This window comes from Herpailurus yagouaroundi, unplaced genomic scaffold, assembly GCF_014898765.1.
Source record: "Herpailurus yagouaroundi ecotype Mexico unplaced genomic scaffold, PumYag 77, whole genome shotgun sequence".
Classification (NCBI taxonomy): Eukaryota; Metazoa; Chordata; class Mammalia; order Carnivora; family Felidae; genus Herpailurus; species Herpailurus yagouaroundi.
In genome coordinates this window covers 38,403,911-38,417,848 of record NW_024412388.1, presented here as the reverse complement: position 1 = coordinate 38,417,848, position 13,938 = coordinate 38,403,911, and the positions used below count along the sequence as shown (strand labels likewise).

The 13,938-nt window shown below is 38.0% G+C and overlaps 1 protein-coding gene across 3 annotated transcripts in view; it reads left to right on the top strand.

The window, feature by feature from the left end:
• The window catches only part of SPATA6 (spermatogenesis associated 6), a 152,002-nt gene that overhangs the window by 80,800 nt on the left and 57,264 nt on the right, over positions 1–13,938 (top strand). The gene's annotated exons all lie outside the window — the stretch shown is intronic.

The window sequence follows — 13,938 nt, the reverse complement described above, 5'->3', positions numbered from 1 at the left end:
TTAACGTTTATTTATTTTTGAGACAGAGAGAGACAGAGCATGAACGGGGGAGGGTCAGAGAGAGAGAGAGAGAGGGAGACAGAGATTCTGAAACAGGCTCCAGGCTCTGAGCGGTCAGCACAGAGCCCGATGCGGGGCTTGAACTCACGGACCGCGAGATCATGACCTGAGCCAAAGTCGGCCGCTTAACCGAGCCACCCAGGTGCCCCCACACAGTACTGTTTCTAAACTTCAGTCATCTATAGAGCATCCTTATAATTTTTACGGGATCTCCATGCAATTTATGCTATTCTCTTTAAATTCACTTGTGTATTTATCTCACTATTATAAATGAAAAATCAGTATCCTATGTTTTAAATGGATGATAGTCCTAAAGGATACAATGAACAAAACAATGTTACTAAGTTCAGGCTAGATAACAGTTGTTTTCCAAAGGCTTGGAGGCATGTTCTCTATTTCTTAAAATGAGATAAGCAGTGATAGGTGTGGAAGACACAACAATAACTAACTGAAAGAGAATTGAAAAGATAATACATTTTTTTCTTTGTAATTCAGTGTAATTTAGTGTATGTCCATGTGCCATGTAAAATAATCTTGTATATCATCTAAAATCACTTGGGGTACCATATTAAATTATCTGCTATACCACTCATAGTTTGTGTCCTTCATTTTGAGAAGCATTGTCTCAGAGTTTGTCGTTTCTCTTCCTAAGTGAAAGCTTCTTGATAAGGCGTATCATTGTATTTGAGAAAACAACAAGAACAAAAAAAATCATAACTTTCCTTACAATATCTTTGCTTATTTATTTGAAAATAATTTATTTTGTGCTTACTGGCACTGAGTAGCATAGTTTGAGTACTTTGCCATGCTTTGAGCATGATAAAAGAACTATGGAACAGTTAAGTAATGAGTCAAGGCACTGTCTGACTAAAGGCTCACATCTAACAGTATCATAATTATGTAGATAGAACTTTATAAAAATTCATTCTAGGTACTAAATTGAAATTATTGACAATGGAGAGTGGGAAATTTTTTATTTTTGACAAGTTTCCAGGTGGTTTTGATGCAGTTCTCTTGGCCATCAATCCAAATTTTAGCATTTGAGAACCACTAGTATGACTATGAATATAATAGCATTTGTATTGGTGGAACTGCCCTTTGTATAGCATTTATGTATAGTTGTGCCCTTGTTTAAGGCTGCCACTAGAGGAGTATGTGTTGGCATAATTCACCTGATGCAGACCTGCTCTGTTATGTGGAATATATTCAAACACACACACACACACACACACACACACACACACACACTCATGTACATGCACACTGATGTGTGTTATATATGTGTATGTGCACACACTGTAAGTCAAAAAGTATAATATTCATTATCTTGCATGAGGCTCAGGGAAGTCACTTTAGTTGGCCTACTTAAGGGATAAGCCTGTCTTTGTACATTTCCTTCAAGTTATGCTTCACGATTTATAATTATATATTTATTTTCATCTTTATTTGCATCTTTGTTTAAAATCCGCTTGTTTTACTAATCTCTAAGTTCCAGGATGATAGGGACCTTATTGATCTAGCTTATCGATAATTGCTAGTACCTAGCATATTATCTGATGTATGGTGTGGATTCCTAAAAATGTGTATTGTGTGATTGGATTGATTATTAATAGAAAATAAGCAAACCAAATATATAAAAATACAGAATGAAGAGACAGGGATAAAGTTACAGGTTACCAGTATTTATCCTAAAGTAACTATATGTTGGCTTATAAAGTAAGCTGTATGTTGGCTGGTCCATTTAAGATGGGTGTATATGTTTGCAATCTTCTTTTCCAAATGAATTCTTTGAAAGAACTGAACTTCTTAATTCTGTCCCACTTTCACCTCTGGATTCTTTACTTTTAGGGTTAGAGTAGAAATTGATCATTCATACTACCCTTGTAAGGCAGTGGGTGGTAAGTAAGGTCACAGGATTATTTTTGTATTCAAGGGGTAGATTTTCATAGAAATGTATCTATAGTCTTGAGCACTGCTATCTTCTCTATGGAAAGAATAAAGGCTCTTCTTATAGGCACATAGTAGCTGGTTAATAAATATTCAGGTAGTAGAGCACTTGGCTTTCTACAAGGAAAAATGTCATAAATGTGGGAGTGCTTGCAAAAAAATTTCTAGAAAAATGGAACTTTGCCTAAATTCTGTTGAGAAATATATTTTGCATAGGCAAGAGAAGGAAAGCAGTGCGAAAACATCTTGGGATTTGGAATAAGTGCAGTGTCCTGGGAGAAAAGAGAAACTACTAGTCTCGTTTGAGTGGAAGGTGTATACTGAGGGATATTGGCTTTTTAACATCCTTATTTTCTATTTTCCCTACTTTTCTTTATCTTTTAAATCTGCTGCTTCCCTTTTTAATATTTGTAGCTGCTTGGTCATTGTATACTCTTTTGGCCAAACTCAACTCTCTTTACCCTGAATGCATTATAACCAGCTGTTCTCATAAACACTCATGTTCTTTTAGTTTCATGTCTCCTCTGTTCTACCATTATTCCACCTGAATCATTGGCTGCTTCTCTCCCCTATGTGTACTTCCATGTGCCTGTGTATAATAGGCATTCATTTAATGCACTGGTTCTCAGTAGACATTGTACTACTCTCAAGGTGGCATTTTAGACATTAACAGGGACTGTTATTACAGTCATTGAGGGGAAGTACTCTTAATATTTAATGATCAGGGACATGAGGTATTCTACCAATAATGGGACTGTTCCAAACAATGAGGAATTCTTATGTCCTACATGGCTTTCAGCTGTTTCACCAACCATAATGGAGGTGAAAAACATGTTCATAATTATTAGAACCAGTCTAACTCTACATAAAACAAGAGTACCTTTACATTGTTTTGAGATACAGCATATATTGTAGGAATACAAATATATTATAAAGATTATACTTTGTTTTGTTAAAAATATATGGTGTAGTATTATACCATGATGAAGTATACAGCAGCTTATTTATTTTCCTGGTTTTCTTGTATGGAATGGCTTATGATCTTCTTACATTTTATTTATATCTCTTTAAATGTTCATTTATTTTTGAGAGAGAGAGAGAGAGCGTGAGCAGGGTAGGGGCAGAGAGAGAGAGAGAAGGAAACAGAGAATACCAAGCTTTCAGTACAGAGCCCGATGCGGGCTTGAACTCATGAACTGTGAGATCCTGACCTGAGCCAAAGTCAAGAGTTGCATGCTCAACCGACTGAGCCGCCCAGGCTCCCCATGATCTACTTACATTTTAAAACTTCAAACTTATTGGGGCGCCTGGGTGGCTCAGTCGGTTGAGTGTCTGACTTCAGCTCAGGTCATGATCTCTCTCGGTTTGTGAGTTCGAGCCCCACGTCGGGCTCTGTGCTGACAGCTCAGAGCCTGGAGCCTCCTTCAGATTCTGTGTCTCCTCCTGTCTCTGCCCCACTCATGCTCTGTCTCTCAATAATAAATAAATGTTAAAAAGAATTTTTTTTCAACTTCAAACTTATTTATGTAAGTGAGTGCAAACATCCCTTATATTTTTTAGAATAGTCATACTTGGCATTTATCTACTGAAGTGTGTATTTTAAGCCATGTTCCATAGGGGTGCCTGGGAGGCTCCATTGGTTAAGTGCCGGACTTCAGCTCAGGTCATGATCTCACGGTTTGTGAGTTGGAGCCCCATGTCAGGCTCTGTGCTGACAGCTCAGAGCCTGGAGCCTGCTTCGGATTCTGTGTCTCCCTCCCTCTCTGCCCCTCCCCCACTCTCACTCTGTCTGTCTCTCAAAAATAAATAAACATTAAAAAAAATTGACTCATGTTCCATTAATTTCTCTATACTACAATTAAGACAATTCATTGATTTATTTTTTTGGAAAGTGGGTATGTAAGAAGTTACATTTTTATTTTTTTAATTTTTAAAAATATTTTTAAGTTTAGTTTTATTTATTTTTGAGAGAGAGAGAGAGAGCGCGAGAGAGCAAGCAGGGGAGGGGCAGAGAGAGAGGGAGGCAGAATCCCAAGTAGGCTCCACACTGTCTGCACAGAGCCTGATGTGGGGGGCTTGAACTCACTAACTATGAGATCAGACCTAAGCCGAAATCAAACCAACTGAGCTACCCAGGCACTCCATAAGTTACATTTAAAAAAAAATTTTTTTTTAAATGTTTGTTTATTTCTGAGACAGAGACAGAGCACGAGTGAGGGAGGGGCAGAGAGAGAGGGAGACACAGAATCAGAAGCAGACTCCAGGCTCTGAGCTGTCAGCACAGAGCCCAACGCGGGGCTGAAACTCACAAACCGTGAGATCATGACCTGCGCTGAAGTCGGTCGCTCAACCGACTGAGCCACCCAGGTGCCCCTGTAAGTTACATTTTTAATACGTTTAATTTCGGTATATAAAAGACGGCAATACAAAGTATTCATTTTTAACATGAGGGCTGTCTTAGTTTGGGCTACGGTAATAAATACCATAGACTGGGTGCCTTAAACAACAGAAATTTGTTTTCTCACAGTTCTGGAGGCTGGACAGTAGAAAAGCTCAGGGTGCCAGGCATTCTGGTATCTTGTGAGAGCTCTCTTCCTAGCTTGCAGACAGCTGCTTTTCACTGCATCCTCACATAGCAGAGAGAGTGAGAGTGTGCGTGCACATGTGAGCACAAAGTCTGGGGTTCCTTATGAGAGCGCCAATCCTTTCAGATTAGAACCTCACCTATGTGACCTCATTGAACCTTACTTAATTCCTTACTTCAAATGCAGTCGCAGTGGGAGTTAGAGCTTCGACATAGGATTTTTGGGGAGACACAGTTCTGTCCTTTGCAGGGGCTTTTGGGCTAACGGTTGAAAAATCAATGATGCCATGTATAATCAGTATCTGAATAAATGAATGGCTGTATATCTAATAACAGAATATTTCTGGAAAGCTTTATAGAACCCATTTTACTTGGGCCCTTAAAAATACATCCTTTCTAGCTTCGGTTTGGCCTTCAGTGCTGCTTGATCATTTTGTTCTCTTGTTGATTCTGTAACGTAGTCTAGACTTTCTAAGTTCTACTTCTCATTTTCTATACATGACTTCATATTCTACTTCGTCAAAGAAAATGTCAGTTGTGGATGGAATTTTTCTCAGTTCTCTTCATCTCTACTTCAGTCTTCCTGTTAATCTTCACTTTGTTTTTCCTTCTACTCTGCCTTCTTAATCATGTTAACACCTTTGCATTTATTTATTTTGACCATAAAACACAATAATAAAAAACAACTTAAATTTGTATAATGGGTTCCAATTTTAAAGCTTTTCATATTTATTATATAATTGGATGATATGCAGACTTATAAATTGAACAGGAATTTTTACCCCTGTCTTAAATGACAGAAAACAAATTTTGCAAATCTGAGAAAGAGCTCAGTCTGCATCCCTGTGTCTTTATCATCCTCTCTCCCTCCTTTCACTGTTAGACATCCAAGTGAACATTGCTTCCATTTCTTTATCCATTACTCCTAAACTATTTGGAGACAATGAATTTTATGAGAACTCTCAAAACTGAAGAGTCCTTCTGTTTCTTTAAAAGAGTTTGGGGGGGGCGCCTGGGTGGCTCAGTCGGTTAAGCGTCCGACTTCGGCTCAGGTCACGATCTCACGGTCCGTGAGTTCGAGCCCCGCGTCGGGCTCTGTGCTGACGGCTCAGAGCCTGGAGCCTGTTTCAGATTCTGTGTCTCCCTCTCTCTCTGCCCCTCCCCCGTTCATGCTCTGTCTCTCTCTGTCTCAAAAATAAATAAACATTAAAAAAAATTTTTTTTAAAAAGAGATAGGAAATCACCTTCGTGGAACTGAAGAAGCAGACCTTGCTTTAGGCAAAATTGTGAAATACACGTGGGATATATGGTTCATTTCTGGTAGCCTTAACATCACTTTTAACATCCTCACATGCCTTAGCATTGCCTTATTACACTGGGTGCCTCTTTCATTTGGCAGAATATGGATTTTATATGTCTTCCTAAACTCGTGAAAGTAATTTCATGTTTTGATAGCTAGGTGTGTGGTATCTGGTGGATACTTAACTCGTGTTTGAATTTATGAATGAATATCACATCAAAGTCAGAGTTTTCTGCTTAGATTTTTGTATTGCCTATAATCTGGCTGCTCCTACTCCTTGTGTTCCCATTATGTCATCACTGTCTTTCTTATCTAGGTCATGTCTACATTTCTACTTCTGGATTTTAACTCACTCAATGTATTAGGGTAATGCCAGATGTTCTGAAACTTTACTATTACAATGTTTTAACACAACGTAAGTTTTATTTCTCATTAACAGTCCAGTGCATCTGTTTCTTAAAAGCCTGGAAGTGCTCTAAGTCACTTCTTATGTTCCATTGACAGGAACTGGTCACGTGGCCATATCTAGAAGCACAGGGAGGAGAGTAGCTAGTAAGTAGGGATCCTGGGTAGGTAGCCAATTCCCACTAATCTTATGCTTCATAAGAGGGGACACAAATTTTAGTGGACAGCTAACCATATCTGACACAGTCTGCCCCTCTGACCCCCAAATATCTTTGCATACCTTTCTTTCCTCACATAGAACATAATCATGTCCTCCTCAAGAAAGACCACTCAGAGTTCCCTGCAGTCACTTGAATGTAGCTTGAAGGCCAGGATCTTGGGGTGATGGACAGGCCAGTCCATCAGATGTAGATAGGACTTCTTATGATCCGGTGACCTGTGAATTGGCATGATCTCTCCCCTATCTCACATTCCCACCCTACCTGAATGCCATTTCTGATCTACTTTGTTAGAGCAGGAGCAGGATGGGGACCTGGGTGCCCTGACTTGAACAAGGGAAAACTAGAGGGTAAAGAGCTGTTCTCAGTCTGCAACAGCACTGAATCCTGCCAGGTGAGCTTTGTGAATACCCTGCTGCCCTGACAGCAGAGGTATTTCTTTGCATAGACATTGGTGAAATTATGTTGCTTAGAATAGTAACTGTATGACTTCAAATTACAGTGTGAATAGGTATAAGAAGCTTGAATCTAACTTGGAGGGGACATGGACCTAAATGGAAACCAATATACAAGTCTGGTAATGTTGGTCCGTGTGCTGCTTGCGTGCTTTGTGTCTTGTGCCCCAACCTAGCGGTTGTCTCAAATGGGAGACCTGACAAGTCTGCACTTCTAGGAGGATGGAAGGTTTAGAAGCAATCTCTTCTACAGCAGTTTTTTCCCATGGAGAGAACAAGGAAACACTGAAGAAGTTTTCATGATACTTTGACAAGTGACCCACAGCAGAGTTTTTATTATGAGGATTGTGGTGTGATGAGAATTTCAGAGCCTGTTCATCCATGGGCCTAACTCGAGGATGGATTTGGTAGCTCGACATTTTTTCATTTTCCTATGATCTTCTTCTCAGACTCACAACAAAAAGTCACAAAGGTAGAGATATATTAGTATTGTTGATAAAAAGACAGACATCCACCGGGATACAAATTTTCCAATCCGATCATATAATCACAAGATTAGTAAAGGGTTCTGCATCCTAGGAGACAAAGTAACTAAGCACTTGGGAAGGTTAACAAAAGGAAATCAGAGCCCAGACTCAACACCAAAGTTCATTCACCTTACTACTGCAGTCAGAGACTCACAGTAGGGAAGCTCACAAAGTCTCAGAAGAGTACAGTTTCTAAGTTGAAGGTTTTAGCTGTGGCAGCATGTGGGTGTCTATTTATATCTTAGTAGACTGTTAGGATTGTCAACTGCCAACTCACCAAAACCACCAGAATAACTAAATAATCTGTTGATACCAAGCAGAGCTGAGTTTCTGACATAATGCTTTAAGGTAGCGCCACCACTTGGACAGTCTGAGTAGTGTCTCTGAAAGGAGAAGGTTAGGGGCAGATATGTATAGGGTTTTGGGGTCTGAGCTCCAGTGTTTTAAGGTAGGGCTTTTAATGAGGGAATCTAATTGACAAAGTTTGTGATATAAAAGTTTGGGATTAATGAACACAAAGATTGGGTTCTTAAAGCGAGTCTTGATAAGTAAACACTTGATTTGATAAGGAAGGATTTGTCCAGTTGAGTGATCTTTTCTTCCGAGAAGGGAATTATTTGCCCAGATTAAGAATCTGTTGTTTCAAGAAGGGAGCTGATTGATGATTGAGCAGACCGTTTGTTCAGGTAAATGATTTATGGGAATGTCCTGAAGCAAATGATGGTATTTACTGGTTTGTAGCATTGTTTTCTTGGGCAAGAATTTCCTTGAACTCATGGTAAAGTCACATTGAGGTAGGTGGGTCTCAGTTCTTAGATCTGATATTTAAGCCATGTGAATGCAGGTGGTCTCAGTTCTCACGTGTCTCAGTAAAGATATGTATGCTTTTCCATTAATCTGTTACACATAGTTAGATTTATTCCTAGAAACCTTATAGTTTTGGTTCCTACTGTAAATAGGAATGTACTGTAAACTACATTTTTTGTGTGTTTTACTGATTATAGGTTTGAAGCTGATTTTGTATAACATTTTTGTCATGATATTCTTGAATTTTTTTTTTCAACGTTTATTTATTTTTGGAACAGAGAGAGACAGAGCATGAATGGGGTAGGGGCAGAGAGAGAGGGAGGCACAGAATCAGAAACAGGCTCCAGTCTCCGAGCCATCAGCCCAGAGCCTGACGCGGGGCTCGAACTCACGGACCGCAAGATCGTGACCTGGCTGAAGTCGGACGCTTAACCGACTGCGCCACCCAGGCGCCCCTCTTGAATTTTTTAATAGAAGAAACTGTCATTTGTGAAATGAATTTTATTTATTCCATTCGAAATATTTCTTTGTCTTAACTTTCTAATATCTTCAGTACAGTGTGAATAAAAGTGGTGATAGGGGACGTGACAGGGACAGTTACTGCTGATTGGCTGTTCGTATCCTCTTCCAGCTTTTCAAGCCCTTTTGCAGTTATTTAGGACCTCCTCTAGCCGATGGGCTATGAATGAAAATTATGTGGATCCCTTCCAGGGTAAAGCATAGATGAATTGATCTGAACCCTCTCTTGTTTCAGTGACAATGAGGCCTCACGTTCTAGATCATACAGCTGTAAGTTGCTCAGTGTGTCTCATCAAAACAGTCCTTAGACAGTTTTTGTGAAGTGTAATTTTTCTTGCTAACCTCTGTTACCATAAAGCACAGGGAAAAATGAACCTTTATTATGTTAAGCCACTGATTTTCAAATTTAATTTGCTACCGCAGCATAGCCTAATACAGTGTTTTCTTGTCTTGATCCTGTCTTTGATAGATAGGATCATGTCTGAGGTTTCACACCTATGAATGTTATTTGCAGTAGATTTTTGTTAAATATGCTTTTGCAAGTTAGCTAAGTTCCTTTTGAGATTTCTTGTTTGCAAAGAATATTTTTAAATTATGAATGGATGTTGAATATTATCAAACGGATTTTTTTCAGCATCTATTGATTTGATACTGATTTTTTTCGTAGTGAATTAATAGATTTTCCAATGCTCACCTATCTTTGTATTCTTTGAATAAACCCAACTTGGTCATGTTATATATATATTTTTAACATTACTGAATTTAATTCGTTAATACTTTATTTAACCCTTTCCCACATATGGTTTCTAGTGAGGGTGGTCTGTAATTACCCTTCTACTTTCCATGAGTGGTTTGGTAGCATTATTATGATCACATCATAAAATTAATTGGGTATGCTTTCTTTCTTCTTTGAGAACAGTTTGTCAGTTTGTTCCTGAGGTCTGTAGTTTGGATTGTTAGTAAATCAGATTGTGAGACCATCTTCTGTGAGACTTTCCTTTCAGGCATCCTGGGAGGCTTGGGCTCTGGAGTTTTCCACTTGAGAGATCTGCCGTAGATCTCTCATGTGTCACTAGCCTGAGACCCCCTCACTTAATAGCTATTTAACTTTGCTTCAGTTTCCTCTCCTATGAAGTGGACAGAATCAAAATATTTCATAAGGTTGTTGTGGCGATTAAACAAGTTATTTATATAAATGCATAGAACAGTGGTCTAAGAAGGGAACCCTCCATACACACACGTACACACAAGGATTGATCTATTTAGGAATTACTTATTATTTTCATTGCATTATTTTGGAATTCCTTGAATTCTCTCCCGTGTAAAGAAAGTACATCTTTCTAAAACCAATCCAGATAGCTGAGCATATGGATTTTTAAACTGGGTAAGATAGGAATTGATTATTCACTTGAAATAGGATTCACTAAGGAATGTTCTTGGCAAAACTGAGAAATTGCTTCTCTCTCTTTTGAGTGAGAACCATACTTTCTTCTTATCATCCTAAAAGTAGTACCTATACTGCACTTTCCCCCTACAATCCTTAGTCTCAACTACTTCCCAGCTAATTCCATTAGAATTATTTGTATTTGCTGGGGCGCCTGGGTGGCGCAGTCTGTTAAGCGTCCGACTTCGGCCAGGTCACGATCTCGCAGTCCGTGAGTTCCAGCCCCGCGTCGGGCTCTGGGCTGATGGCTCGGAGCCTGGAGCCTGTTTCCGATTCTGTGTCTCCCTCTCTCCCTGCCCCTCCCCCGTTCATGCTCTGTCTCTCTCTGTCCCAAAAATAAATAAACGTTGGAAAAAAAAATTTTTTTAAAGAATTATTTGTATTTGTTTCTTAAATTTTAAGCTCCATGACAAAGAAGAAGTTTTAGAGCATGGTGTTTATACCAGGCATTAAGTCAGTTCAACAGATACTTGTTGGATAAGTGATTTCCTGTTTCCCATTATACTCAGTAGTTAATTATTCCTTCTATTAATTGGACCTTGAAGTTCCCATAAAATTTTATGGCCATAAATATGACTTATCAGCTTATCATGTAAACAACTTTTCAGGAATCTTATTTCATAAGTATGGTATAACCAAACCATTATATATCACAAATTTGAGAAGTGTGTCATTTGTATAATTGCATATATGGAATTACAATGAATTTTGTGTATGAAGCTTTTCTACTTGTAACAGTTTGAGTGGTTTAAAAATACTAGATTTTTTATCTTGATACATTTTAACATTTGTAATATTGGAATTGTTACATACTGGAGATCTTAGAACAGACATTTAAAGATTTCCATAAATGTAAAAAGAAAAAAAAAGTCTTTTTGCTGAAATATGAAGATTACTGTAAACAGAGGAAATAACTATTATTCTTCATAAACTAAGCCCTCTGCTTTGTGTTCTCACAATTTTACCACATTTTTGTGGCAAATCTGGAAGGTTATTTCCCCAGTTTGTATATAAGGAAACTAAAGCTTGGAAAGAAATGACCCGCTCAGGGTCACATAATTGGTAGGGATTTGAACCCAGGTCTTTGGACTGTAAGCCAGTGTTCTTGAAGAATTGTCCAAGAGATGGAACTCTTCTGTAATGAGCCAAAGAGATAATATTCCATGTGGTTTTGAAGTAAATAAGTAACCTATGGAAAACTCACAAGAGCTATGGAAATGTCTTAAGCTAAGGCTTAAGATTGAAAGTTTGAAATGGATTCTTATCCAAGACTTACTCCCTCATTATACCTTTAGTCCCCCATGCAGATATAAAACTTTACCAAACAAATATTTGCTGTAATTCCATGGAAAGAATATATCCTAGCTGTGGTCCCATGGCACACTTATTATATCTATTCAGTTCTAATTTCCTTCCTCATTATTTTATCATTACTTGTTTTTTCATGTCTGCCCTCATGGATTATAACTTCTTTGAGGTCTTCTGTTACATTTGTTTGTGATTGTTGTCTCCTCCCTTGTTTAGTACTTTATACATAGAATATGCTTAAAAAATGTTGAGTAGTATTGAGTTACAGCACTTAAGTTTCTCTACAATGTGCTCCTTTCCACCTCTAAGATACTGTCTCTCCTATTAGTTTCCTATAGAGATAGCCAAGTTATTGTCGTCTGTGGTCCTCTTTCCTTGTGCCTTTCCCCCCATTCTGACTGCCCTTTCTCCTTTTCTCTACTAATGGCCTTGATTCCAGTCCCACCTTCTCCATGAGACTTCCACCATTTAGACCAAAATCTTTGAATATCCTTCTGTGTTGTCATTATGATGTATTTGATGCAGGTTATCTTGTTGTCAGTTATCTTTGTGTTTATGCCCCATCTCATCTGGATTGTAAGTTCAAACCCCTATACCTTTCTAGATATGAGTATTAGCTAACATGTGGTGCAAGAGATTGTCAGTGAATATTCTTATAAATAGAGGAACATGGCTGTGTTTAAAATATTGCTGACTAGTTTGGGGAGAAAATTTAATAAAAAAAAAGGGGGGGAAAGAAAAATGAAGTGGTCTGCTAACCAACATGACTCAGTTGGCATTGAAGTTAATGAAGAGAAAATAATCTGTACCATAAGCCAAGAGACTCATATTTGGATAGAATTCTAGAAACAGCATTACAGCACTTTTTTTCTTTCCTATCAGTCTCTTCACATATATGCTTAACATTTGTTGACTACGGACATCTTTGATCTTGTTTTTGACATTCACTGTGCTTTTACTTTATGTGAACAACTAACACTGAAATAATTTCCAATTTCTATTCAATCTAGATCATATATTTCTTGGTCAGTTATTTGGGACTGTAACTGAGCCGTTTGAACCATGTGCTATTTGGTTCTGGGATGAAAGCTTGGTTCTCTTAGCTGATTGCTGAGTCACCATATGTTGCTCTAATTCTGGAAAGCAGTGAAAATTGTGGTAGTGTTGAAGCAAAAAGTTGTGTTGGACTGGTGTTTTAATAATAAATGACTTATATTTATTGTATAACTAATTCACACACCTAGATGTTCTATAACTTACTTTAAATTATGGAAAATCTATAAGATAGTGATTATTAACTCTACTTTACATATGAGGGAAATAAGTCTGAGAAAGATAAAGTATCTTTCTTAAAGGCCAGATATTTACCAAATAGTACTGCTAGAACATTTGCTCATAAAGGCAGGGACTTAGTTGTGTTCACTGTTGTAGTCCCAACACTTAAAATAATGACTGGAGATTAAATATTTATTAAATGAGTGCAATTTCTCTCTCTCATTCTCTCTTGAACTCAACTCCAGATTATCACTCCCATCACTCCATCAGTGCTACTCTTGTTGATGTTACTGATGACTCTCCAGTTGCTAAAATCCAAAGTTCCATTCTCAGTCTTTTCCAATTTGATTTATCAGCATATTTAACTTAGTTAGTTACTCCCCTTACTTGAAATGCATTCTTCAACTGACCACACATCCTCCTGTTTCTTCCCCTTCTTCCCTGCCCACTCCTCAGTCTGATGTTTCCTTGCTATCTTCTCAGCCTTTCAGTAGTGGAGTATTCCCCAGGGCTCTGTCTTCAGATGTATTCTTCTTTCTACTTATGCTCACTTCCTTGGTGATATCACCTAGTGCCCTATCTTTAAATACCATTTATATCTTTATCCTGGACTCTTCTCCTGAATTCTACTCTAATATGTTGGGTGATTAATAAATTAATAGGTATAAGCAGCTCAACATGTGCAGAAACAGGCTCCTAATATTTACTCTTCTATCCTTCCAGTTGGAAGAGTGTAACTAAATCATATAAACCCAATTCTTCTGGTTGATTAGGCCAAAAAACTGGTGTTATCTTTGACATCCAGTCCATTAGTGAATCCTGTTGGCCCTATCTTCAAATGCCTTTTCAATCTGATCACTTTTCACCTCCATTGATATCATTCTTATTCAAGCCAGCATCCTTTTCCATATTTTGTTATAATCATTTCCTAGCTGATTTCCCTGTCTCTGCCACTCTATAGAGAGTTCTTAACAAAGTAGCCAGTGAGATCTTATTTAAAAAAAAAAAAAAAAAAGTTACAGCATAGAATCCTAAATCCTTAAAACTACCTTTTTGACCTCATTACCTACTATTTAGTTCAGCCCTATT